Consider the following 25,688-nt stretch of genomic DNA (forward strand, 5'->3'; position numbering starts at 1 on the left):
CTCAATTCAAATTTTGGGTTCTCCCGGAGTGGTTAGGCCACTTCTAAGTCGGGTCCCGTCAGATGTCGCCACTAAATGTTGCTAACTTTTGGTTGGCTCTTAAATGTTGCCCGTTGTATCTTGACTTAATTTGCTCTGTTTCTATAACCTTTGCTCGAGAGTCGCCAGGTATCTTTTATGATACCGCCACGCGGTTCAAGTTCAAGTACTGATCAATAACTCAATACACCAGTTAGTAAGTTTCAAATCAAAACACATTTATTATACACAGTCAATCACTACTCATGCATAAAACTCTACTTACTAGACTATCTCTAACACTAAAAGGCCTATACTTAGCTTTGGAACTGGCCCACCAGGTATGGGGAACAAATGGCCTTTTGTTCGGGTTCTGAGTCTGCAGGCTTCAAAGCTGGTATGGACTGGTAGCTAGGAGCACCTATATCATAGTGTGCATTGACTGGAGACTTACTTGGTTGATGTAGCAGCTAGGCAGGTCACTGTCAAGGGTTGTTTCGAGCTGCTGAGTGACCCTGCCAAGAAGGACGAATTGAACTTGGGGACTCTATTTTATAGTCCCCAGGGGCTTCCCGCCCCTTTGGGCAGACCCCATACCTGGTTCCAAGTGATTGAACTACGTTCTGATCACTTGGATCGATTTCTCCAATACTGGAGCTGTTCCCTGATCGCTGGGCGGTCCCTAGGTGTCCGTTGGCCTTCCTTTGTCTTGGCTCCTGCTGGCGCCGAGGAGTCTGGCTTGGCCTTGTTTACCTTAACTGTTTCCAATTGTTCCCGGGGATCGCTCATTAATATGCAGATGGCTGTTAGTTTCAGTGCTGTCTGGGTTTCTGTAAGTTCTGATACACAGGAAATTTTGCACCTGCTTGTTTTGCCTGTGTTGACTTAATTTCCCTGCATTCTTTGCGGGTCACCATTTTAAAGTCGGGAAGTGGCCAACCAATTGCCCTGGATGCTTTTTCTCCTGAAACTACTTCACCATCAATTGACCATTTAAGGACCTCAATGGGTGAGCAGGCTGGCTGATGCCTGGCCCACCATATTATGGGGTACAGCACGGGGCTGAGCAGGAAGGTGGTAAACTAACCATCTATCCTATTTAATGTGTCCCCCCACCTTCAAATACACTGACTACAGGGTTCGTAAAATTCACCCCACGTGTACATTGAACCTTTGGGCAAAATTGTGTTGCTTTTTGACCACTAGGGATTTTAAATCTGCAGAAGGCAAAACGTTGTACACCGTGCCAACGCTGACAATCGTTGCAAAGGCTGTCAAAAGTGAAAGTGGATTTTGCGATCAGAAGCGTTGAAGCTGAGAAATGAGAACTTAACCATTTTGTTCGCTGGAGCAAGAATTTCAATTTCTGGCTGCAGCATGACCTGCTGATGTGAGGAACAGTGAGGTCTTACAATTAGGTGCATTCTGAGCAAAGTCCCTCCCTGTGCCATTATGAGCTGAAATCACAGCCAAAAAGGCTGTCTGGCAGGTGAGTGTTTTAGAATTATTATAAATTCTTTTAAACACTTTATAAACTTTTAAATACTTTAACAAACTTTCACTGTCCAGTGAGTGCCCCGGGGAACATCTTGAACAAACTGCCCTTGTTTTCAACAGGTGCTGTAAGTCCATAGCGGAAGTTTGAAATTGTAACACTTAAAACTATCAGAAAAGAGCAAACAATGTTTCCAGAAAATAAATTCAGCTACATCTCACATCATCCCTTCTCTCTCCAGTCTGGAACTGAGTGATTCAGAAGTTCCTTCAAGCCCCAACTCTTCAAATATGCGCAGAGTAGAGAAAGGATGTGCAAAACCTTGTATAATCTTTACTACGCTACTACCACAAAATGCTTTTAGAAGACAAGAATCACATTTCTCAGCCTTCAATTTGATTCTTGCCTGAAACTTCATTGCCCAAGTTAAATTTCTTGCTCTCAGATAAAAGTGAATCAAATGACCATTTGGACCAACATAATGCAACACTTTGTACATAGGTCTTTGTATTTTACAGTTATTTGTTGAATAGAGCATTGAGTTTCCAGAGTTATGACTTCAGTGCAACAGTAACCTATAATGCCCCTGAGCTGAGTAGCATTCCGACAGTTGTTGTTTCTATAATTGTTTTAATACCTGAATGCCAAGCCTTGAATACTTAATCATGTATAATTTCCAGTGGACTGATCTTTTCGAACCATCCCATTGTTATCTCATCTCTACTTTCGGTATGACTAATGCACTGATTACCAATGCTTTATTTGCCTGTAGTTTTAAAGTTCATGGGGGCTGCACGGTGGTACAGTGGTTATCACTGCTTCCTCACAGCACAGGGTTAAATTCCAGCCTTGTCTGTGTGGAATTTGCACTTTCACCCAGTGTCTGCATCTGTTTCCTCCGGGCGCTGCAATTTCCTCCCACAGTCCAAAGATGTGCAAATTAGGTGGATTGGCTCTGCTAAATGGCCCATTAGTGTCCAAAGATGTGCAGGTTAGGTGGGGATATGGGGTTAAGGGGATAGGGTAGGGGATGGATCGATGGGCCGAATGGCCTCCTTCTGCACTGTAGGAATTCTATGGCTCTATTTCAGACAAATAACTTTGCAAGCATGATCAAAGTTTATTTTAAAACCTTTAAAAGAAGCAGGAGACATGCATTAAGAAGCTTGGCAAAAGAAGTGCTGGTGACGGGAGAAAAACCTGTTTTACACAAGCTAATGGTTAGGATCTGAAATGTGCTGCTTGGCAGTGTGGTGCAGGCAGGTTCAGTTGAGACACTCAAAAGGGAATTAGATAATCATCTGAAGAGAAAACGTTTGCAGGGCTACCAGGGTGGGACTAGCTGCGTGATTCTTAGAAAAAGGTATCACAGACATGGTTAACTGAATGGCCTCCTTTCAGTGTTGTAACTATTATATATGATTATATTCTATGAATCTTCCACAGGTCCTTGAGTGTCCTCAGATTATCATAGAATTTACAGTGCAGAAGGAGGCCATTCGGCCCATCGAGTCTGCACCGGCTCTTGGAAAGAGCACCCTACCCAAGGGCAACATCTCCCCCCTATCCCCATAACCCAGTAACCACACCCAACACTAAGGGCAATTTTGGACACTAAGGGCAATTTATCATGGCCAATCCACCTAACCTGCACATCTTTGGACTGTGGGAAGAAACCGGAGCACCCGGAGGAAACCCACGCACACACGGGGAGGATGTGCAGACTCCGCACAGACAGTGACCCAAGCCGGAATCGAACCTGGGACCCTGGAGCTGTGAAGCAATTGTGCTATCCACAATGCTACCGTGCTGCCCACCCTGGGGATGCAGAGTCAGAAGACATATGTGTGCCCTATACCAGTGCAGACATGCACACATCAGTGGGTATTGCAATAGATATAGCTAGGGTTTACATGCTGCGAAATATGTCTCATGTACATCGGATTAGGTGCTGGAGATAGGGACAGCAATGAAGAAACCCATCAAAAGATGCAGGACACTTCCTTTACTCAGCTGAATAGAGATGGTGAGCCTTTTAGTTGCGGGGTGGTGGCGGTCATGCATGAAAAGAGGATTTGTGGAGTGGCAAGAGGAAATGTGTGCACATTTTTGGAGGTAGCCTTGGAGACATAATGGAGGAGTCTATTTCTGGTAGATGTTACAATATCCTCAGAGACCAAGAACTTTTAAAATATACTTGGATTCCAGTGGCCGACTGAAAAGATAACTTGTGTCTTAATACTTTTTACTGTTACAAGCAAAGTAAAAGGAACCTAAACTAAACACCGGTTTTGTAGGTAAGTTATACTCTAAACTATAGAAAGGTTTAACTTTTAAATAACCAAAAATACCCCACCATGGTTGTACCTTACCCTGTCTCTTAAATGGACACTTTATTCTTCCGGACCAGTTTAAAGCTATTATCTGCTCTCAGTGGCCTGCTTCTTTTTTCTTGTCCTAGCTAGGCAACTTTTAAATCCAGAACTGACTTTCACTGTGAGGGGTACACTGGAGATTCTTCCTATCGAGCCCAGGCTAGACAAATTTTCTAGTCTGCTTTAAGTCCTCAGCAACTTAATCTCTTCAAAATGAGTCCTACCTACCTCCTGTAATATAAATGGTGAAGAATAAAAAATAGGGTCAGCATCTTCTCTGCTTCAGGTGCAGGATTGGCTGTACCTATCACCTGCCTTTTCACTTGCTCTCGCTCTCTTGCAGGCTCACATGGTCTGTGAGGTTCAGTGACAGCTTTGGAAACTATATAACCCAATATGGGCGGCACAGTGGTTAGCACTGCTGCTTCACAGCGACAGGCACCCGGGTTCAATTACGGCCTTGGGTGACTGTGCAGCATTTGCACTTTCTCCCCATGTCTGTGTGGGTTTCCTCCGGGTGCTCTGGTTTCCTCCCACAGTCCAAAGATGTGCAGGTTAGGTGGATTTGCATCCTAAATTGCCCTTTGTGTCCAAAAGGTTGGGTGGGGTTACTGGATTACGGGAATAGGGTGGGACTCTTTCAGCGGGTCGGGGCAGCCTCGATGGGCTGAATGGCCTCCTTCTGCATTCTAGGGAGTCTATAATATGCCAATAGCTTTTGGACTCTTCTCTTCAAAACACCCACCTTCAAGGCAACATGAATCAAGGTGGAAATGCCAATTGGCTATATTCTAGACTCCCAAGTCCATTCAACTTGGAATTAGGCAGTTTAAAATATAACCACTTATAAAACATGACAATTCTAACACCTCCCTTTTAGACTTAGAGATGGGCAGTATACCCACAGTTGGCATAGTGGTGATGTTGATGGACTAGTAATCCAGAGGTCTAGGCGTATGCTCTGGGACATGGGTTCAAATGCCACCATGGCAATTCTAATAGGTGCTGTACCAGTGTTGATTGAGTAATGTTATTTATTGGAATGAACCAAAGATTTTATTGGAACTCCTCATTCTCCTGGTCTCTAGTTTGTTGCTTCCCCTATTTACCTGACCTATAGCTTCAAGATGAGTGCTGGGGTCATGAGGAGGAAAGGGTATGAATGATAACTGAGGTTGAATGTTGGATCAAAGCCTATCTAGTGGGATGGGGTGGGGGGTCGCAGCGGCATTCACCAAATGGTTTTACACACATGTAGATGCAGCATGCCTGGTACCTGTTGCTAGCTTCCCAGCAGTCAGGCGTGTGGCTGCAGGCACCAGCGCCACATCTGACACATTCTCATAATCCTCCTCCTCCTCTCCCTCCCTTCATCTCTTCCCCTCAGAGCTCCAGGCGACTACTGCATAAATTGCTTCCACGATGCAGTGAAGGCTGACAGCAGACAAGTTGTGATGCAGCTGAATACAATCCGAGACACTTAAAAGCAACTCTTAAAAAGTTTAATTCGACATGAAAAATGATGAATCCAGGCTGACAGAAATAATTCTATGCACACAAACTCTTCACTGTGGCTATAAGATAAAGTCGCCATAGTCCCAGATGACCATAGGCTGCTTTCCCCTTTGCGGGGGAGAGCTGACTGGTGAACATTTAACCTGAGGGTCAGCACACCTCAGGCGAGGGGCAAGGTTGAGAAGGCGGGCCTTCATGAATAACTTCAGCCGCTACGAGAATTGAATCTTCGTGCTGGCCTCGTACTGCATCACAAACCAGCTGTCTAGCCAAATGAACTGAGCCGGGCCCCATTGTTGCTATAACCACAAGATTTCAGTCTTTAAAGTCTTCCCAGCTATTTTGGTAAACAGTCAGTCCCCAATGTGTTTTCAATTCAAAGACCCGAGTGAGATGCAACTTGAATTCTGTCAAGAGACCTTTCTCTGAAATATGAGCATACTCAAATGATTCATTATCTTTAAACACTCCTTTACACTCTCTGTGGTGAGGGGGAGGCAACCATGAGAAAAGTTCTGTTTTTCAGTTTTATCAGTTGAATAGGCTTTTTAGATTCAAAGTTGCTATTATTAACAGTTTGTCTAATTGTCCTTGTACACGTACATCAGCAGACATTTCAGCTCCTGTGGTTATCTTATATCCATGGTATCATAGTAAGTGGACTGTGCAGAAGTTGTGAGGTGACTGCCAGCTTGGGTGAACAGTGAAATCGGTTGACATGCTGTTTATAAAAGTAAACTCAAGATCCCGATTTACAATAAGTAATTTACTTTATGTAAGACATAGAAAATTAGGGTGGTTTTAGAGCAAACTGGACAAGCTGACGTATCACCTGAAGGTCATTTGAGACTGGTTGTTTCAAAACTTTGTAAATGTTGGCAGGTTGCATCGCTGTTTGTATTTTAACACTTTACCTCTTCTATTGGAGTTTTTTATAACTAATGGTATGGCAGGGGGGTGGGCGCGGGAGCAATAGGTCAGAAGGTGAGAGCATTGAGGGAGAACTAGGGAATAGGGACAGTGTGGCTCTGAGGCAGAGCAGACGGGGAGAAGTTGCTGAACACAGCGGGTCTGGTGGCCTGAAGTGCATATGTTTTAATGCAAGGAGCATTACGGGTAAGGCAGATAAACTTAGAGCTTGGATTACTACTTGGAACTATGATGTTGTTGCCATTACAGAGACCTGGTTGAGGGAAGGGCAGGATTGGCAGCTAAACGTTCCAGGATTTAGATGTTTCAGGCGGGATAGAGGGGGATGTAAAAGGGGAGGCGGAGTTGCGCTACTTGTTCGGGAGAATATCACAGCTATACTGCGAGAGGACACCTCAGAGGGCAGTGAGGCTATATGGGTAGAGATCAGGAATAAGAAGGGTGCAGTCACAATGTTGGGGGTATACTACAGGCCTCCCAACAGCCAGCGGGAGATAGAGGAGCAGATAGGTAGACAGATTTTGGAAAAGAGTAAAAACAACAGGGTTGTGGTGATGGGAGACTTCAACTTCCCCAATATTGACTGGGACTCACTTAGTGCCAGGGGCTTAGACGGGGCGGAGTTTGTAAGGAGCATCCAGGAGGGCTTCTTAAAACAATATGTAAACAGTCCAACTAGGGAAGGGGCGGTACTGGACCTGGTATTGGGGAATGAGCCCGGCCAGGTGGTAGATGTTTCAGTAGGGGAACATTTCGGTAACAGTGACCACAATTCAGTAAGTTTTAAAGTACTGGTGGACAAGGATAAGAGTGGTCCGAGGATGAATGTGCTAAATTGGGGGAAGGCTAATTATAACAATATTAGGCGGGAACTGAAGAACATAGATTGGGGGTGGATGTTTGAGGGCAAATCAACATCTGACATGTGGGAGGCTTTCAAGTGTCAGTTGAAAGGAATACAGGACAGGCATGTTCCTGTGAGGAAGAAAGATAAATACGGCAATTTTCGGGAACCTTGGATGACGAGTGATATTGTAGGCCTCGTCAAAAAGAAAAAGGAGGCATTTGTCAGGGCTAAAAGGCTGGGAACAGACGAAGCCTGTGTGGCATATAAGGAAAGTAGGAAGGAACTTAAGCAAGGAGTCAGGAGGGCTAGAAGGGGTCATGAAAAGTCATTGGCAAATAGGGTTAAGGAAAATCCCAAGGCTTTTTACACGTACATAAAAAGCAAGAGGGTAGCCAGGGAAAGGGTTGGCCCACTGAAGGATAGGCAAGGGAATCTATGTGTGGAGCCAGAGGAAATGGGCGAGGTACTAAATGAATACTTTGCATCAGTATTCACCAAAGAGAAGGAATTGGTAGATGTTGAGTCTGGAGAAGGGGGTGTAGATAGCCTGGGTCTCATTGTGATCCAAAAAGACGAGGTGTTGGGTGTCTTAAAAAATATTAAGGTAGATAAGTCCCCAGGGCCTGATGGGATCTACCCCAGAATACTGAAGGAGGCTGGAGAGGAAATTGCTGAGGCCTTGACAGAAATCTTTGGATCCTCGCTGTCTTCAGGGGATGTCCCGGAGGACTGGAGAATAGCCAATGTTGTTCCTCTGTTTAAGAAGGGTAGCAAGGATAATCCCGGGAACTACAGGCCGGTGAGCCTTACTTCAGTGGTAGGGAAATTACTGGAGAGAATTCTTCGAGACAGGATCTACTCCCATTTGGAAGCAAATGGACGTATTAGTGAGAGGCAGCACGGTTTTGTGAAGGGGAGGTCGTGTCTCACTAACTTGATAGAGTTTTTCGAGGAGGTCACTAAGATGATTGATGCAGGTAGGGCAGTAGATGTTGTCTATATGGACTTCAGTAAGGCCTTTGACAAGGTCCCTCATGGTAGACTAGTACAAAAGGTGAAGTCACACGGGATCAGGGGTGAACTGGCAAGGTGGATACAGAACTGGCTAGGCCATAGAAGGCAGAGGGTAGCAATGGAGGGATGCTTTTCTAATTGGAGGGCTGTGACCAGTGGTGTTCCACAGGGATCAGTGTTGGGACCTTTGCTGTTTGTAGTATATATAAATGATTTGGAGGAAAATGTAACTGGTCTGATTAGTAAGTTTGCAGACGACACAAAGGTTGGTGGAATTGCGGATAGCGATGAGGACTGTCAGAGGATACAGCAGGATTTAGATTGTCTGGAGACTTGGGCGGAGAGATGGCCGATGGAGTTTAATCCGGACAAATGTGAGGTAATGCATTTTGGAAGGGCTAATGCAGGTAGGGAATATACAGTGAATGGTAGAACCCTCAAGAGTATTGAAAGTCAAAGAGATGTAGGAGTACAGGTCCACAGGTCATTGAAAGGGGCAACACAGGTGGAGAAGGTAGTCAAGAAGGCATACGGCATGCTTGCCTTCATTGGCCGGGGCATTGAGTATAAGAATTGGCAAGTCATGTTGCAGCTGTATAGAACCTTCGTTAGGCCACACTTGGAGTATAGTGTTCAATTCTGGTCGCCACACTACCAGAAGGATGTGGAGGCTTTAGAGAGGGTGCAGAAGAGATTTACCAGAATGTTGCCTGGTATGGAGGGCATAAGCTATGAGGAGCGATTGAATAAACTTGGTTTGTTCTCACTGGAACGAAGGAGGTTGAGGGGCGACCTGATAGAGGTATACACAATTATGAGGGGCATAGACAGAGTGGATAGTCAGAGGCTTTTCCCCAGGGTAGAGGGGTCAATTACTAGGGGGCATAGGTTTAAGGTGAGAGGGGCAAGGTTTAGAGTAGATGTACGAGGCAAGTTTTTTACACAGAGGGTAGTGGGTGCCTGGAACTCGCTACCGGAGGAGGTAGTGGAAGCAGGGACGATAGGGACATTTAAGGGGCATCTTGACAAATATATGAATAGGATGGGAATAGAAGGATACGGACCCAGGAAGTGTAGAAGATTGTAGTTTAGTTGGGCAGTATGGTCGGCACGGGCTTGGAGGGCCGAAGGGCCTGTTCCTGTGCTGTACATTTCTTTGTTCTTTGTTCTTTGTTCTAATAAAACATGCGGGGGAAATATTCGTGTGAATTGCTGCTACACAGAATGAAGTCGATTCTCCAGGGGCAAATAGTGCTGTGGGCTGCTACTTGTGTCGCCCAAGTGGCTTTCTTCATTGGTGTCTCTGAAGCACCCTGCAAGCTGTGCAGGGAGTGAGTGGCCTGTAGTGTTGCCTGCCCCATTGAATGAAGGCAAGTCTGCAAGTGGTGGAAAAGTATGATTTTCTCCCCTATACAATTTCCATTTAATCCGTCTATTCAGGGCTAAATTGTCTGCCTCTTGCCGACGGTGGTGGAGTTCCTGTGATGTGGAGGATCGTTGAGGAGGAAATGGGATTGGTGGCCATTTCCAATGCTCCAGCTCCCTGCTGCCATTGGGATCGAGGTTTGCGCCCGCGCGCCAGCAGGAGGATGCAAATGGGTCTTGATGATACATTTCCATTCATTTAGCGGGCCAGGCACCATATTTTCTGAGCCCACGGAATTCAGCGGTCCTCTGGGCCGGTAATCACGTGAGTGAGAATCACTATAGGTACGGACAAGTGTGGCCCTGATGTGGTGGACCTTGTGGTGGGCCAAGTCCATCTGAGGGCCACCCCCCGCTCCCCCGTACAATGTAAGACCTGCCCACTCCACCCCCAGCGGACCCCTCCACCCCACCGCCCCCTCCCAGAGACCCCTTAAATAAAAAGAGAGAGGAACATAGGAATTAGGAGCAGAAGTAGGCAATTCAGCCCTTTGACCCTGCTCCGTTATTCAATCAGATCATGGCTGATCTCTTCCTAGTCTCAAATCCACCTCCCTGCTTCTTCCCCATATCCCTTTAACCTGCATTTTTATTAGAAATATATCTATCTCCTTCTTGAAACCATTAATGATTCAGACTTCACCGCATTATGGGACAATGAGTTCCACAAATTCACCAACCTCTGCCTGAAGTAGTTCCTCCTCACCTCAGTTTTAAATATACCGCCTCTCAATTTAGATCTGTGACCTCTCATTCTAATTGCTCCACAAGGGGGAAAATCTGGATTGCGTTTACTTTTTCAAGCTAGATTTACTATTGTATACCAACCTGTAGTAATTGGAAGACACATAAATCTTTGGGGGCCTATTTGTGAAAGAAGCAGCAGGAAATTTGTATTAAGGGCCTAACTAGCATTTATTTTCTAATCTAACAACCAAACGAAGGAGAGAGATGCCAATTGGTAGGATTGTGTGCTACTCCTGCACGATGTGGGACATCATGGACACTTCAAGTGTCCCTGAGGACTACATCTGTGGGAAGTGCATTTAGTTGCAGAAGCTCACTGAACGCATGGATTGGTTAGAGCAGCAGCTAGAAGCACTATGGAGCACACAATTAGTTGAAATTGTTATGGATAATAGCTACAGAGATGTGGGGACACCCAAGGTACAGGAAGATAGATGGGTGTGCGCCAGACGGTGTAGGCAGACGTGCAGAGGTCCCCTACGGCTGTCCCCCTATCTAACAAGTATGCTACTTTGGATACTGATGAGGGGGAAGGTCCATCAGGAGACAGCAGCAGCAGTGGCCAGAGCAAAGGCACCGCGACTAGCGCTGCTGCCCAGACGGGGAGTACAAAGCATAGCAAAGCAATAGTGGTCGGAGTTTCAATAGTCAGGGCACAGATAGGCGCTTCTGTGGCCGCGAAAGGGACTCCAGGATGGTAATTTGCGTCCCTGGTGCCAGGGTCCTGGATGTTTCTGAACAGGTACAAAGCCTAAAACAGAAGGGAAATCAGACAGAGGTCATTGTCCACATTGGCACGAATAACATAGGTAGAAAGAGTAGCAAAGTCCTGCAACAGCAATTTAGGAAGTTAGGTAGAAGATTAAAAAGCAGGACCTCTCGGGTAGTAATCTCAGGATTACTCCCCATGCCACGTGCTAGCGAGGTTCGCAACAGGGATATAGTGCAGCTGAACACGTAGCTAAAGGACTGGTGCAGGAGGGAGGGCTTCAGATTTTTGGATCATTGAGATGTCTTCCAGGGAAGGTGGGGCCTGTGCAAGAAGGATAGGTTACACCTGAACATGAGAGGCACCAATATCCTGGCTGGGAGGTTTGGTAGTATGGTTCGGGTGGGTTTAAACTAATGTGGCAGGGGGGTGGGAATCATAACAGTAAGCCAGCAAGTGTAGAGACTGGGGATGAGCATGGTACCAGTGCCAAGCTGGAGAAAAGGAAGGGTAGGCTGGGGGAGGTCGAACTCAGTGGGCATGGAGGTTTGGAGTGTATCTGCTTCAATGCACGGAGTATAACAGGTAAGACAGATGAACTTGGAGCCTTGATTCATGCACAAAACTTGGATGTGGTTGCGGTAACAGAGACTTGGTTAAAAACGGGACAGGACTGGCAGCTAAATATTCCGGGATATAGGTGTTTTAGGTGAGACAGAGGGGAAGGTAAACGAGATGGGAGAGTTGCAATACTGGTTGGAGAACATATTACAGCTGTACAGAGGAAGGACACCTTGTAGGAATCAAGTAACAAGGCACAGTGTGTAGAACTCAGAAACAGGAAGGGGGCAGTCACAATGATGGGGGTATACTAAAGGCCTTTCAACAGCCCATCGGAAGTTGAAGAAAAGATATGTAAGCAGATTCTGGATAAATATAAAAGTAATAGGGTTGTTCCAGTGGGAGACTTTAATTTTCGTTGTATTGACTGGAAATCCCTCAGGGTTAGGGGCCCGGACAGTAAGGAATTTGTTAAGCATGTCCAGGAAGGTTTTTTGAAACAATATGTGGATAGTCCGACGAGAGAGGGAGCTTTTTATCCCTGGTAAGTGACTGGTAAGTAGTCTTTCTTTTCATTTATCTATTTATTTATTTATTTTCTCTCGTTTTTTGGAATAGTAGTTGTATAAGTTAACCTAAGGTTAAAGACATGGCAGGAGATCCCAGACCTGTGTCATACTCCTCATGTGCGATGTGGGAGCTCAGGGACACGTCCACTGATTCCTTGCTCCTTCATGTGCAAGAAATGTGTCCATCTCCTGTTAGACTGCTTGACTGCTCTGGAGCTGTGGGTGGATTCACTTTGGAGCATCCGCGATGCTGCGGACGTCGTGGATAGCACGTTTAGTGAGTTGGTCACACCGCAGGTGAAAATCACTGAGGGAGACAGAAAATGGGTGACCAAAAGACAGAGCAAGAGTAGGAATGCAGTGCAGGTGTCCCCAGCGGGCATCTCCCTGCAAAACAGGTATACATACCGCTTTGGATACTGCCGAGGTAGTTGCCCACCAGAGGAAGGTAGCAGCAGCCAGGTTAATGGCACCGTGGCTGGCTCTGCTGTGCAGGAGGGCAGGAAGAAGAATGGCAGGGCTATAGTGATAGGGGACTCAATTGTAAGGGGAATAGACAGGCGGTTCTGCGGACGCAATCAAGAGTCCAGGATTGTATGTTGCCTCCCTGGTGCAAGGGTCAAGGATGTCTCGGAGCAGCTGCAAGACATTCTGGAGGGGGGGGGGGTGAACAGCCAGCTGCCATGGTGCACATAGGCACCAACGATATAGGTAAAAAATGGGATGAGATCCTACAAGCTGAATTCAGGGAGTTAGGAGTTAAACTAAAAAGTAGGACCTGAAATGTAGTAATCTCAGGATTGCTACCAGTGCCACGAGCTAGTTAGAGTAGGAATGTCAGGATAGATAGGATGAATGCGTGGCTTGAGAGATGGTGCAAGAGGGAGGGATTCAAATTTCTGGGGCATTGGAACCGGTTCTGGGGGAGGTGGGACCAGTACAAACCAGACGGTCTGCACCTGGGCAGGACTGGAACCGATGTCCTGGGGGGGGGGAGGTGTTTGCTTGTGCTGTTGGGAGCGGTTTAAACTAATGTTGCAGGGGGATGGGAACCAATGCAGGAAGTCGGAGAGAAGTAAAACGGGGCCAGAAACAAAAAGCAGTAAGAGGGAAAGTGTAAGGCAGAGAAGCCATAATCAAAAATCGAAAAGGGCCACAGTACAGGGTACAGTGACTGAGGAGAGTGTGAAAAGGGAGGTGGCCAAGGCAGGATTCAGGGTATTGTACCTAAATGCACGCAGTATACGGAACAAGGTAAATAAGATTATTGCGCTCATTGAAATTGGCCGGTACGATGTTGTGGGCATCACAGAGACGTGGCTGCAAGGGGATCAGGGGTGGGATCTAAATATCCAAGGATATATGTCCTATCGAAAGGACAGGCAGATGGGCAAAGGGGGCGAGGTTGCATTGTTCGTAAGGAATGAAGTTAAATCGATAACAAGGAGCAATATAGGATCAGAAGGCCTGGAATCTCTGTGGGTAGAGTTGAGGAATCACAAAGGTAAAAAGACTCTGATGGGAGTTATGTACAGGCTCCCGAGCAGTAATCAGGCTGTGGGGCAAAAAATAAATCAGGGCATAGACATGGCATGTAAAAAAGGCAATATTACAATAATCATTGGGGACTTCAATGTGCAGGTGGACTGGGAAAATCAGGTTGGTAGTGAATCCCAAGAAATTGAATTTGTGGAATGTCCAAGAGATGATTTTTTGGAGCAGCTTGTGACAGAGCTAATGAGAGAACAGGCAATTCTGGATTTGGTGATGTGCAATGAGGCAGACTTGATTAGGGAACTTAAGGTGAAGGAACCATTAGGGAGCAGTGATTACAATATGATAGAATTAACCCTGCAGTTTGAGAGGGTGAAGCTGCAGTCAGATGTAATGGTATTACAATTAACGAAGGGTAACTATAAAGACATGAGGGAGGAGCTGGCCAGAGCTTATTGGAAAAGGAGCCTACCAGGGAAGACAGTGGAACAGCAATGGCAGGAGTTTTTGGATGGTTATTAGGGAGGCACAACAGAAATTCATCCCAAGGAGGAAGAAACATGCTAAGGGGAGGACAAGGCATCCATGGCTGACAAGGGATGTCGAGGACAGCATAAAGGCTAAAGAAAAAGCATACAAAGTGGCGAAGATTGGTGGGAAACCATAGGATTGGGAAGCCTTTAAAAGCAAGCAGAGGACAACTAAAAAAGCAATAAGGGGGGAGAAGATGAAGTATGAATGCAAACTAGCTAGTAATATAAAGGAAGACAGGAAGAGATTTTTTCAATATATAAAATATAAGAGAGAAGCAAAAATAGACATTGGACCACGAGAAAATGTGGCTGGAGAAGCAATAATAGGAAACAAAGAAATGGCAAATGAACTGAATAGTTATTTTGCATCAGTCTTCACGGTGGAAGACACCAGTGGGATGCCAGAACTCCAGGAGAACCAGGGGGCAGTGACCATTACTAAGGAGAAGGTTCTGGGGAAACTGAAAGGTCTGAAGGTGGATAAGTCACCTGGACCAGATGAACCACATCCCAGGGTCCTAAAAGAGAAAGCTGAGGAAATTGTGGAGGCATTAGTGATGAAATTTCAGGAATCACTGGAGGCAGGAAGGGTCCCAGAGGACTGGAAGGTGGCTAATGTAACGCCACTGTTTAAGAAGGGAGGCAGGCAGAAGACGGGAAATTATAGGCCGGTTAGCCTGACTTCGGTCATTGGTAAGATTTTAGAGTGTGTTATTAAAGATGAGATCGCGAAGCACTTGGAAGTGCATGGTAAAATAGGACTGAGTCAGCACGGCTTTGACAAAGGAAGGTCATGTCTGACAAATCGGTTAGAGTTCTTTGAGGAAGTAACAAGGAAGTTAGACAAAGGAGAACCAGTGGACATGATTTATTTAGAGTCCCAGAGGCCTTTGACAAGGTGCCGCATAGGAGACTGTTCAATAAGTTAAGAGTTCATGATGGTCATGGTAAGATCATGGCATGGATAGAGGATTGGCTGACTGGCAGAAGGCAGAAAATGAGGAAGCAAGGGGGCTGCAGAAGGACTTGGACAAGCTAGGAGAGCGGGCAATGAAGTGGCAAATGAAATACAATGTGGAAAAGTGTGAGATGCACTTTGGAAGGAGGAATTTATGGATAGACTATTTTCTAAATGGGGAAATGCTTCGGAAAGCAGAAGCACAAAGGGACTTGGGAGTCCTTGTTCACGATTCTCTTAAGGTTAATGTGCAGGTTCAGTTGGCAGTTAAGAAGGCAAATGCAATGTTATCATTCATGTCAAGAGGGCTAGAATACAAGATTAGGGATGTACTTTTGAGGCTGTATAAGGCTCTGGTCAGACCCCATTTGGAGTATTGTGAGCAGTTTTGGGCCCGTATCTAAGGAAGGATGTGCTGGCGTTGGAAAGGGTCCAGAGGAGGTTCACAAGAATGATCCCTGGAATGAAGAACTTGCCGTATGAGGAACGTTTGAGGACTCTGGGTCTGTACTCGTTGGAGTTTAGAAGGATGAGAGGGGATCTTATTGAAACTTACAAGATATAGCGAGGCCCGGATAGAGTGGACGTGGAGAGGATTTTTCCACTTGTAGGAAAAACTAGAACCAGAGGACACCATCTCAGACTAAAGGGACGATCCTTTAAAACAAAGATGAGGAGGAATTTCTTCAGCCAGACGGTGGTGAATCTGTGAAACTCTTTGCCGCAAAAGGCCGTGGAGGCCAATTCACTGAGTGTCTTTAAGACAGAGATAGATAGGTTCTTGATTAATAAGGAGATCAAGGGTTATGGGGAGAAGGCAGGAGAATGGGTATGAGAAAATATCAGCCATGATTGAATGGCGGAGCAGACTCGATGGGCCAAGTGGCCTAATTCTGCTCCTATGTCTTATGGTCTTATACTGGACCTAGTACTAGGGAACGAGCCCGGCCAGGCCATCAAAGTTGCAGTGAGGGAACATGTGGCGAACAGTGACCACAATTCCATAAGCTTCCAGATATTCATAGAAAAGGACGAATGTTGTCCTCGGGTTAAGGTGCTAAATTGGGGGAAGGCTAACTACAACCAGATGAGGCAGGTTTTGGAAGCTGTTGGGTGAGGCTGTTTGAGGGTAAATCCATATTTGGCATGTGGGAGTCTTTTAAGGAGCAGTTGATGGGAGTGCAGGACAGGCATGTGCCGGTAAAAGGGAAAGGCAGGATTCAAGAACCGTGGATGACCAGGGAAATTGCGAGTCTAGTCAAAACGAAAAAGGATGCATATGTGAGGCCTAGGCAACTAAAACAGATGAAGCACTTGAAGAATATAAGGAAAGTAGAAAAGAGCTCAAGCAGGGAGAAAGGACGGCAAAAAGGGTCACAAAATGGCCTTAGCAGACAGGATCAAGGAGAATCCCAAGGCATTTTATATGTATATTAGGAACAAGAGGGTAGCTAGAGCAAGAATTGGTCCACACACAGACAAAGGAAGTAGGTGAGATCCTAAATTAGTATTTTGCATCGATATTTACACAGAAGAGAGATATTTTGATCGATGGTGTCTCAGAGGGATGTGTGAACACTTTAGAACAGGTCGTTATTACGAGGGAGGAAGTGTTAGGTGTGTTAAAAAGCATTAAGCTAGACAAATCCCGAGGGCGAGATGGCATCTATCCCAGATTACTGAGGGAGACAAGAGATGAAATCACTGGGCCTCTAACAGAAATCTTTGTTTCCTCGTAGGCCACAGGTGAGATCCCAGAGGATTGGAGGATAGCCAATGTTGTACTGTTATTTAAGAAATGTAGCAAGGATAACCCAGGTAATTAAAGACCATTGAGCTTGACGTCAGTGAGAGTGAAATTGTTGGAAAAGATTGTCAGAGATAGGGGGCATGATTCTATGTTCCCAGACGCCGATTTCGTAATCTGTGATCGGCGGGGAATCCATTTTAACGGTTGAATCAGAGGCGCCACCTGTTTTCGGATGCTCCGCCCTTCCACAATGGCATCATCGAGGAGCATGCTGCATGCTGTTGGGACGGCCTCAGGATATTACCTGAAAGCCCTCCCCCGATGCTCCGCCCCCGATGGGCCAGGTTCCTGACCACGTGGCTGACGTGTAGTCTCAGTTGGTCGGGAACCCGGCATGGCGTCTGCAGACAGTGTCCAGTGCCGCCAACAGTTGGGCAGGAGCCGTGCTGCTGGCCGGGTGGGGGGTTTCAGCAAGCGCTGGTGGGGGGTGGCAAAGGGGTTTCCAGGCCTGCACTACCTGGCAGGTCGGGTCCACGCACGGCCGGCGCCATGTTGTACGGTGCCACCATTGCAGGTCGTTACCGCACGCATGCCCGGCCACGGACCCGGCAATTCTTCAGGCGTTTATATTGGGAAGGCTGTGCGTTTTACATGGTGAGGTTGCTAGCTCCTCACTGGTCGGAGGATCAGTGCTGGGGCGTCTCTGATTTTTCCCCTGTAAAACGCCACGGATTCTCCGAACATAGCCCCAAAATTGGAGAATCCTGCCCAAAATCGCTGCACATTTGGAAATGAATGGTCTTATTAGCGACAGCCAGCGTGGTTTTGTATGAGGGAGGTCATGTCTCACTAATTTAATAGAGTTTTTTGAGGAGGTGACAAAAATGATTGACAAGGGAAGGGCTGTGGATGTTGTCTACACGGATTTTAGTAAAGAATTTGACAAGGTCCTTTATGGCAGGCTGGTGCAAAAGATTAAATCACATGGGGGTGAACTAGCTGGATGGATTCAGAACTGGCTTGGCCATAGAAGACAGAGGGTAGCAGTGGAAGGGTGTTTTTCCAAATGGAGATCTGTAACTAGTGGTGTTCTGCAGGGATCAGTACTGTGACATCTGCTGATTGTAATCTACCTAAATGACCTGGAACAAAACGTAGCAGTCTGATTAGCAAGTTTGCGGATGATACTAAGATTGCAGGAGTTGCAGATAGTGATGAAGATTGTTTATTGTCACGTGTACCAAGGTACAGTGAAAAGTATTTTTCTGCGAGTAGCTCAACAGATCATTAAGTACATGAAAAGAAAAGGAAATAAAAGAAAATACATAATAGGGCAGCACGGTAGCACACGTGGCTAGCACTGTGGCTTCACAGCGCCAGGGTCCCAGGTTCGATTCCCTGCTGGGTCACTGTCTGTGCGGAGTCTGCACGTTCTCCCTGTGTCTGCGTGGGTTTCCTCCGGGTGCTCTGGTTTCCTCCCACAGTCCAAAGACATGCAGGTTGGGTGGATTGGCCATGGTAAATTGCCCTTAGTGTCCAAAAAGGTTAGAAGGGGCTATTGGGTTCTGGGGATAGGGTGGAAGTGAGGGTTTAAGTGGGTCGGTGCAGACTCGATGGGCCGAATGGCCTCCTTCTGCACTGTATGTTCTATGTTCTATGTATGTAGGGCAACACAAGGTACACAATGTAACTACATTAAACCGGCATCGGGTGAAGCATACAGGGGTGTAGTGTTAATGAGGTCAGTCCATAAGAGGGTCGTTTAGGAGTCTGGTAACAGCGCAGAAGAAGCTGTTTAGAAGTCTGTTCGTGCGTGTCGTGTCTCAGACTTTTGTATCTCCTGCCCGATGGAAGAAGTTGGAAGAGTGAGTAAGCCGGGTGGGAGGGGTCTATGATTCTGCTGCCCGCTTTCCCCAGGCAGCGGGTGGTGTAGATGGAGTCAATGGATGGGAGGCAGGTTCATGTGATGGACTGGGCTCTGTTCACGACTCTCACAAGTTTCTTGCTGCCTTAGGCGGAACAGTTGCCAAACCAGGCTGTGATTCAGCCCGACAGGATGCTTTCCATGGTGCCAGAGAATACAGCAGGATATAGATATGCTGCAAAATTGGAGAAATGGCAGGTGGAATTTAACCCGGACAAATGCGAAGTGATGTATTTTGGTAGATCCAAGGTGGAAGCTATAAAATAAATGACAGAACCATTGGGAGCATAGACACACAGAGAGATCAGGGCGTGCAGGACCACAGATCCTTAAAAGTCGCAGTACAGGTGGAAATGGTGGTAAAGAAGGCATATGGCATGCTTGCCTTCATAGAACGGGATATTGAGTAGAAAAGCTCGCAAATTATGTCACAGTTATATAGAACATTGTTGTTTGGAATACTGTGTCCAATTCTGCTCGCCACACTACCAGAAGGACGGGGAGCCTTTGGAGAGAGTACAGAAAAGGTTTATCAGGATGTTGCCTGGTATGGAGGGTATTAGCTATGAGGTGAGATTGAATAAACTGGGATTGTTCTCCCGAGAGAGAAGGAGGCTGAGGGGCGGCCTGATAAAAGTTTGTAAAATTATGATGGGCATAGATAGGGTGAACAGTTTGAGGCTTTTCCCCAGGGCGGAATGGCAATTACAAGGGGGCACAAGTTTAATGTGAGGGGGGATAGGTTCAGTGGAGATGTGAGGGTAAGTTTTTTTACACCGAGGGTGGTGGTGGCCTGGAATGCACTGCCAAGTGAGGTGGTTGAGGCAGATACGTTAGCGACGTTTAATATTTATCTGGATAGACACATGAACAGATGGGATATAGAAGGATACAGGCAGTTGGTTTAGTAGGATATGTGATCGGCGCAGGCTTGGAGGGCCAAAGGGCCTGTTTCTGTGCTGTATTGTTCTTTGTTCTAGTATTGGCCCTCGAGAGACCCCCGAAATAATGAGACCTCCCCAGAGACCCATTAAATGAAGAGACCCCCACAGATACCCCCCAGAAAAGAAACCCCTGTCAGGAAGACCCCCCCCCCCCCAGATAAGACACCCCGGTCTGGAAGCTAGAGAGCAGTCCAGACAGAGGAAGTGAAAAAATTACTGCTGTAACACTCACCTGGGCAAAACACATCCTGGCTCAGACACAGGAAGCGGCACGTGGAAAGAGAAACCATTCAGCTGTGTTTAAACCCCTCAGATCTTTGAGCTGCAAGCCATTCCTTAGTTTTCCTTACTAGGCTGTGATTGACAGCTTCCACACACACAGTTGTCAGCTTTGCTTCATTCATGTTCCTTCATGGTTGAGTGATGCTCTAACCACAATGTTTATAAACATCCACTTCAAACAGTTAAGTGCTGTGAAGTTCCAGCTGACCACTTCATAATTACTCATGCGTGAAAGAAAGTGATTGGAAAGCACTTAACTCGGTTTGAACTGATTGATGTTTATAAACACTGTGATTGGAGCACTTCAGAATTATTTAACCGTGAAGGAAGATGAATGGAGCATTTCACTTTATTTTGCTGTAGGTTGTCTGTTTGGAGACAGAGACTCCTTTACTCCATGGGCAAGGTCTAACGGAAATGTTTCTAAGCGACATTTGTGGCAGGTTGGAGTTTCTCCCCGGCTCTGTCGGCGAGTTCCCCACCATTATCTAACTACACTTAGTCCCTTTTGTGGGCCCTGGGGGTTTATCACTGGGCTAGCCCACGCTTAGACTTATTTTCATCACTGGTTAGTAGAACTCACTGACCAGACCGGCTCCTCAGAGATCGGGCCACCATTTTGAAAGGGCGTCCTGATCTCTACATGGGCTTGTGGATCCACGCCCCCCCAACCCAGGGGCACTGTCATCCCCCCAAACACATGGGAACTACCCCCATACCTCCCCAAGTGATGGCACACCGCTATGGGGCCGCTGAGGGATCCCCCTTATCAAGCCTTCTGGTGCCCCCCTTCCAGGAACTCACCTTTCACTCCCTCAAACTTCATACCCACCTTGCATAGCCCCACCCATCAAAATCCCCCCCACCCTCCTTTCAATGTCTTGGCCGCCCTCATGCCTGAGCCTTGGCCATGCCACCCGGGCACTGGTAGTGCTCCTGCTGACTTTGTAGTGCCCCTCGGCCGCCTTGGAAAGGTGTCACGGTGGCATGGCAAGGTACTTGCATTCAATGGGGAGGGTCAGCGGGCCAATCTGCCATGTCTATGATCACCCAGGGCCTTCTGATAGCTTGGGAGATTCCTCGGGTACTGTTCCGGCTGGTCCACATTTGTGTGGACCAGAACTAAATGAGTCCAACTCTGGACACCATGGGTAGGTGTCAGGAGCCTGATAGATCCTGGGTCAGCATGCCTAAACAGGTTTTAAACCTACTTTGCTTCTGAAGCTTGGTCCTGCGCATTGTGGGCAGTATCCTGGTTGTGACACCTAGTGAGGGTAGATCTCGCGAGGCGTATTGGCTGCCGGGAATTGCCGAATGGCGTCGTTCTGTGCTGTCGATATTCTATGGATTCCATCCTCCTGTTCTGTGGGTAGTATCATGATCTCTGACAGTGCTCCTGTCTTCCTGGAGTTCTTGCATGAGAGCTTGCCCCCCTCCCCAACCTAGGCCGTGGCGTTCTGTGCGTGAATCTACAGGTAGTAATTATAATCTTCTCTTCCCTCAAGCTTCCTGTGGTTTCAGAGGATTAGCGTTTGGCCCTTGTTGCTCCTATCTCCAAAAGTGAGGTGGTTGTGGTCATTCGAGAACTTCAGCCAGGCAAAGCCCCTGAATCAGATGGATTTGGGTGTCAGCTTTACAGGGAATTTAAGGACCTGGGAATTGATCCATTTGTCGGTATGTACTGTCATTCCTTTTGGACAGATCTGCTGACACTGATGCTCTGGGAGGCAATTTTGCATTTGAAAGCAGGCAAGAACCCGGAGGATAGAGCCACCCTTAGGCCAATCTCACTTTTGAGTGTTGATTTTAAAGTGTTGTCTAAAGTGTTGGCGCGTCAGTTAGAGGGAATTCTCCCGATGATCATCCAGGAGGACCAGACTAGGTTCATAAAGGGTTAGTTTTCTAGTAATGTCAGGAGAATACTGAATGTGAACCAAGTTTTCCAGAAGTGGACATTGGATGGGTTAATGATCTCCTTGGATGCAGAGAAAGATTTTGACAGGCTGGAGTGGAATTATTTCATTTATACATTGTGAAGATTTGGGCTAGGTGAGGAATATGGTAATTCGATTGAGGTGTTGGAAAAAGGCCATTGGCAGCAATGCTTACAAATAGTTACAGATCTGAGAATTCTGGTCTTCAGACACTTTTCAAACAACTACACAGGGACAATTTTCCTCAGTTAATTGCATGTATTAGATGGGACTTGCCATGCTGCTCCGCCCTGCTAGTATTGTGGCTGGAGGGGATTTCTTTGATTAAGATGAACATATAGGGCTGGATTCTCCGGTTCTGGGGCAATGTCCACATGGCAGCTTGGGATCGGTGGCGTTTTACGCCAGAGAAAATCGGGTAAAACTGCCACCGATTCCCCGTTTTGCTGGGAGCTAGCATGCCGGCAGCGTAGAGCATCCGGCTCTAGCTGCTGATACGGCCCAGAGAATTACCGGGTCCGTGCATGCGCACGGATCTGGCCTGCGAAATAGTCCCCCTCTTCAGCCGGCTCGCGCGCCCAGTCCACCCTCCATGCAATGCCACCAGCCCCAGATAAAGTACCCTCTGCCCGCGGATCGGGAACTTTGATTTTCCGACCGATCGCCGAACGCGATTCCGGCGTTGGCAACCGGAGAATCCAACCCACAGTCTAGATTGCGCTATCCCTTACAGTTGGTGCCAATCTTGTTATCTGCTCAAGTCTGAAAGTAGATGAATGGAACAATTAGCTCATTTATTTGGAATAAAAAGAAACCCTGTCTAAAGTTTGCCAAGGTGCAGCTTCCAGGTGCTAAGGGGGGTCTTTCCTCCTGGCACACTCGGTGATCCCCGACATGTTCGAGAGACACCCCCCCGGCTGAGGGGTTGGCTCCTGGGTGACAGGGGTTACCCGCTACGGCCGTGGCTGATGACATCTATCCGGAGGCCATAGACTGACACTGAGACCCGCTACAATGACGCCCATATAGCGACCAAGAGTGTGATCGAGCGGTGTGGAAATAAACATTTCTGCCTACCAAGGAGTCAGTGTGTCATGTGAGAGTACCCTTTAAGGAATGAGTATTTAAGAAATGTACCTTTAACAAATGGAGCTGCTTATGTTACTGGAGTGATGTCAGAGTGTGGGTGGAGCTGAGCTCTACTTCTGCTTTTTTAGTTTCAGTTTGAGAAAAAGCTTGGGTGTGTGTGTTTTTCAGTGAGCTGAATCTGAAGTTAAAAGTGAGCTGCACTGCTGTCGGGCTCTGCCATCCAAAAACTATCTATGGATCATTTGGTGAATTCAGAAGAAGTATAAATGTTTTCAGTCTTGAATGTAAACCCTGATGTGCTCCTGTTTGGAGGTTTGTTAAGTCTTTTGGATGTTAAAAGAGCAGCATACAGATTACTTAGTGTTGTATTCTTTGGGGAGTGTATTTGATTTACTGGTTGCTAAGATGTTCACTGTTTGTTTTAGAAAGGTTAACTTGACTTCATAGAATAAACATGGTTTTGTCTTTAAAAATACTCGTCCATTTCTGCTGTACCATACCTGTAGAGTGAGCCGTGTGCTCCCCATATCATAATCCATTAAAAGTTGTGGGTCAGGTGAACTCCATGATACATTTTGGGATTCTCTAAACCCTGACCCATAACAATTGGGGGCTTGTCCGGGATAAAAGTCTATCTATTGGATTGGCTTAGTGAACAGTGAGGGGTGAGCATATTGTGGTTGCTTTTCAGGTGTGGTATTTTAGTTTAAGTGGGGAGTGTGTTGTAGACGATGGCTCTTTCAGAGGCTCAGAAGTTTTTGGGGGTGGAGACTGTCACACGCAGTACCTTACGGACAGAGACTAAAAGCAGACTGTTAGATTTGGCAAAAACATTGCAGTTAACATTGACAAAATGTGAAAAGATGAGGTAATTATGGTGGTGGTTAAGTATTTAAAGTTGCCTGAGATAGAGTTTGACTCATTGGAAATGGCAAAAATTCAGTTGCAAATTAAACAAATGGAACATGAGAAAGAATTAAAGCAGCTTGAATACGAAAGAGAGAGAGCAGAAAGAGAGAGAGACAGGATAAAGAAAAGGAGAGAGAAGAAAGGAGAAAAGATAGAATATTTCTAGCAGAACAAAAAGAAAGAGAAAGGGAGATACAGATTAAGGAAAAAGATAAAGAGAGACAGCACTTAACTTCAGAAAATGGCCATGAAACAGGACAGTCAGTTAAAATTGGCAGACGTAAAGGGAAACGTACAGTTGGATGATAATGATGACGATAGTGAGAAAGAGCGTCAAAGTCGAAGGCTTGGTGGGGATCTATTTAAATATGTCCAAGCATTGCCAAGGCTTGATGAGAAGGAGGTGTAAGCCTTTTTCATTTCAATTGAGAAGGTAGCTAAACAAATGAAATGGCCACAGGATATGTGGGTATTATTAATTCAAACAAAGCTGGCAGGTAGGGCTAGTGAAGTGTTTGCATCACTACCGGAGGAGGTATCTGGGACGTATGAGGAGGTGAAAAAATCCATCTTGGGTGCATATGAACTAGTGCCTGAATCCTACAGACAAAGGTTTAGAAATTTAAGGAAAGAATTTGCTCAAACATACATGGAGTTTGAAAGGCGCAAACAGAGTAATTTTGATAGGTGGATAAGGGTTTTGAAAATAGACCAAATATATGAAGCTCTCAGAGAAATTATACTTTTGGAGGAGTTTAAAAATTCAATTCCTGGTGTAGTGAGAACTCATGTGGAAGAGCAGAGGGTTAAAACTGTGAGGTTAGCAACATATATGGCAGATGATTATGAATTAGTTCATAAATCAAAGCTTGGTTTTCGACATCAGTTTCAGCCTGTGAGGGATAGAAACTGGGAACATGAGAAATATTAAGTGGTAAAGGTAAAGGTGATCTGATGGGAGATAATAAGGAGAGTGTACCTCAGATTAAAAAGGAAATCCAGAAGGGTGGAAAAGAAATGAAAGTTTCAAATGTTTACACTGTAATAAACAAGGCCATATAAGGTCACAGTGTTGGTGGGTGAAGAAAAGCACTGGGAAGGCTGATGTGGTAAAACAGGATAAGACAGTGAGGTTTGTTAAAGTGGTAAAGGAAAGCCCAAGTGAAGCGAAGTAAGTGCAAAAGATTGTACAGCCTGATCAAGAGGTGATTGAAGAAGGTTCCAGATCTCTTTAAAGAATTTACTTGTGTGGGTAAAGTTTACTCATGTGTATCAGGAGGAGTAGATAAAGAAGTCACAATTTTAAGAGATACGGGAGCTAGTCAATCTTTCATGGTAAGAGATGAGGAGTCATGTAGGTTGGGAAGAATGTTGCCAGAAAAGGTGGAATTCAGGGTGAGAGGAGTAGTGTTCAATTATATAAAGTAAGGTTGGAAAGTCCAGTGAAGAGTGGTGAAGTGGTAGTAGGAGTAATAGAGAAACTATCTTGTCCAGGAATACAGTTTATCTTGGGTAATAATACAGCTGGATCGCAGGTGGGAGTGATGCCTACTGTGGTTGATAAGCCAGTGGAAAATCAGACAACTGAAGTGTTGAAGGACGAATACCGTGGGATGTTTCCGGAATGTGTAGTAACAAGGTCGCAAAGTCACAGGTTAAGACAAGA

The 25,688-nt window shown here is 46.2% G+C and overlaps 1 long non-coding RNA gene across 1 annotated transcript in view; it reads left to right on the top strand.

Moving 5' to 3' along the window:
- The first annotated feature begins 1,440 nt into the window (after positions 1-1,440).
- LOC140427042 (uncharacterized) overlaps positions 1,441-25,688 on the top strand; it is a 45,829-nt gene continuing 21,581 nt past the window's right edge. The window contains exon 1 of the long non-coding RNA XR_011948371.1: positions 1,441-1,507. This is a non-coding gene — a long non-coding RNA (uncharacterized lncRNA). The remainder of the gene's footprint in view (positions 1,508-25,688) is intronic.

Source organism: Scyliorhinus torazame, chromosome 7 (genome assembly GCF_047496885.1).
Source record: "Scyliorhinus torazame isolate Kashiwa2021f chromosome 7, sScyTor2.1, whole genome shotgun sequence".
Taxonomy (NCBI): Eukaryota; Metazoa; Chordata; class Chondrichthyes; order Carcharhiniformes; family Scyliorhinidae; genus Scyliorhinus; species Scyliorhinus torazame.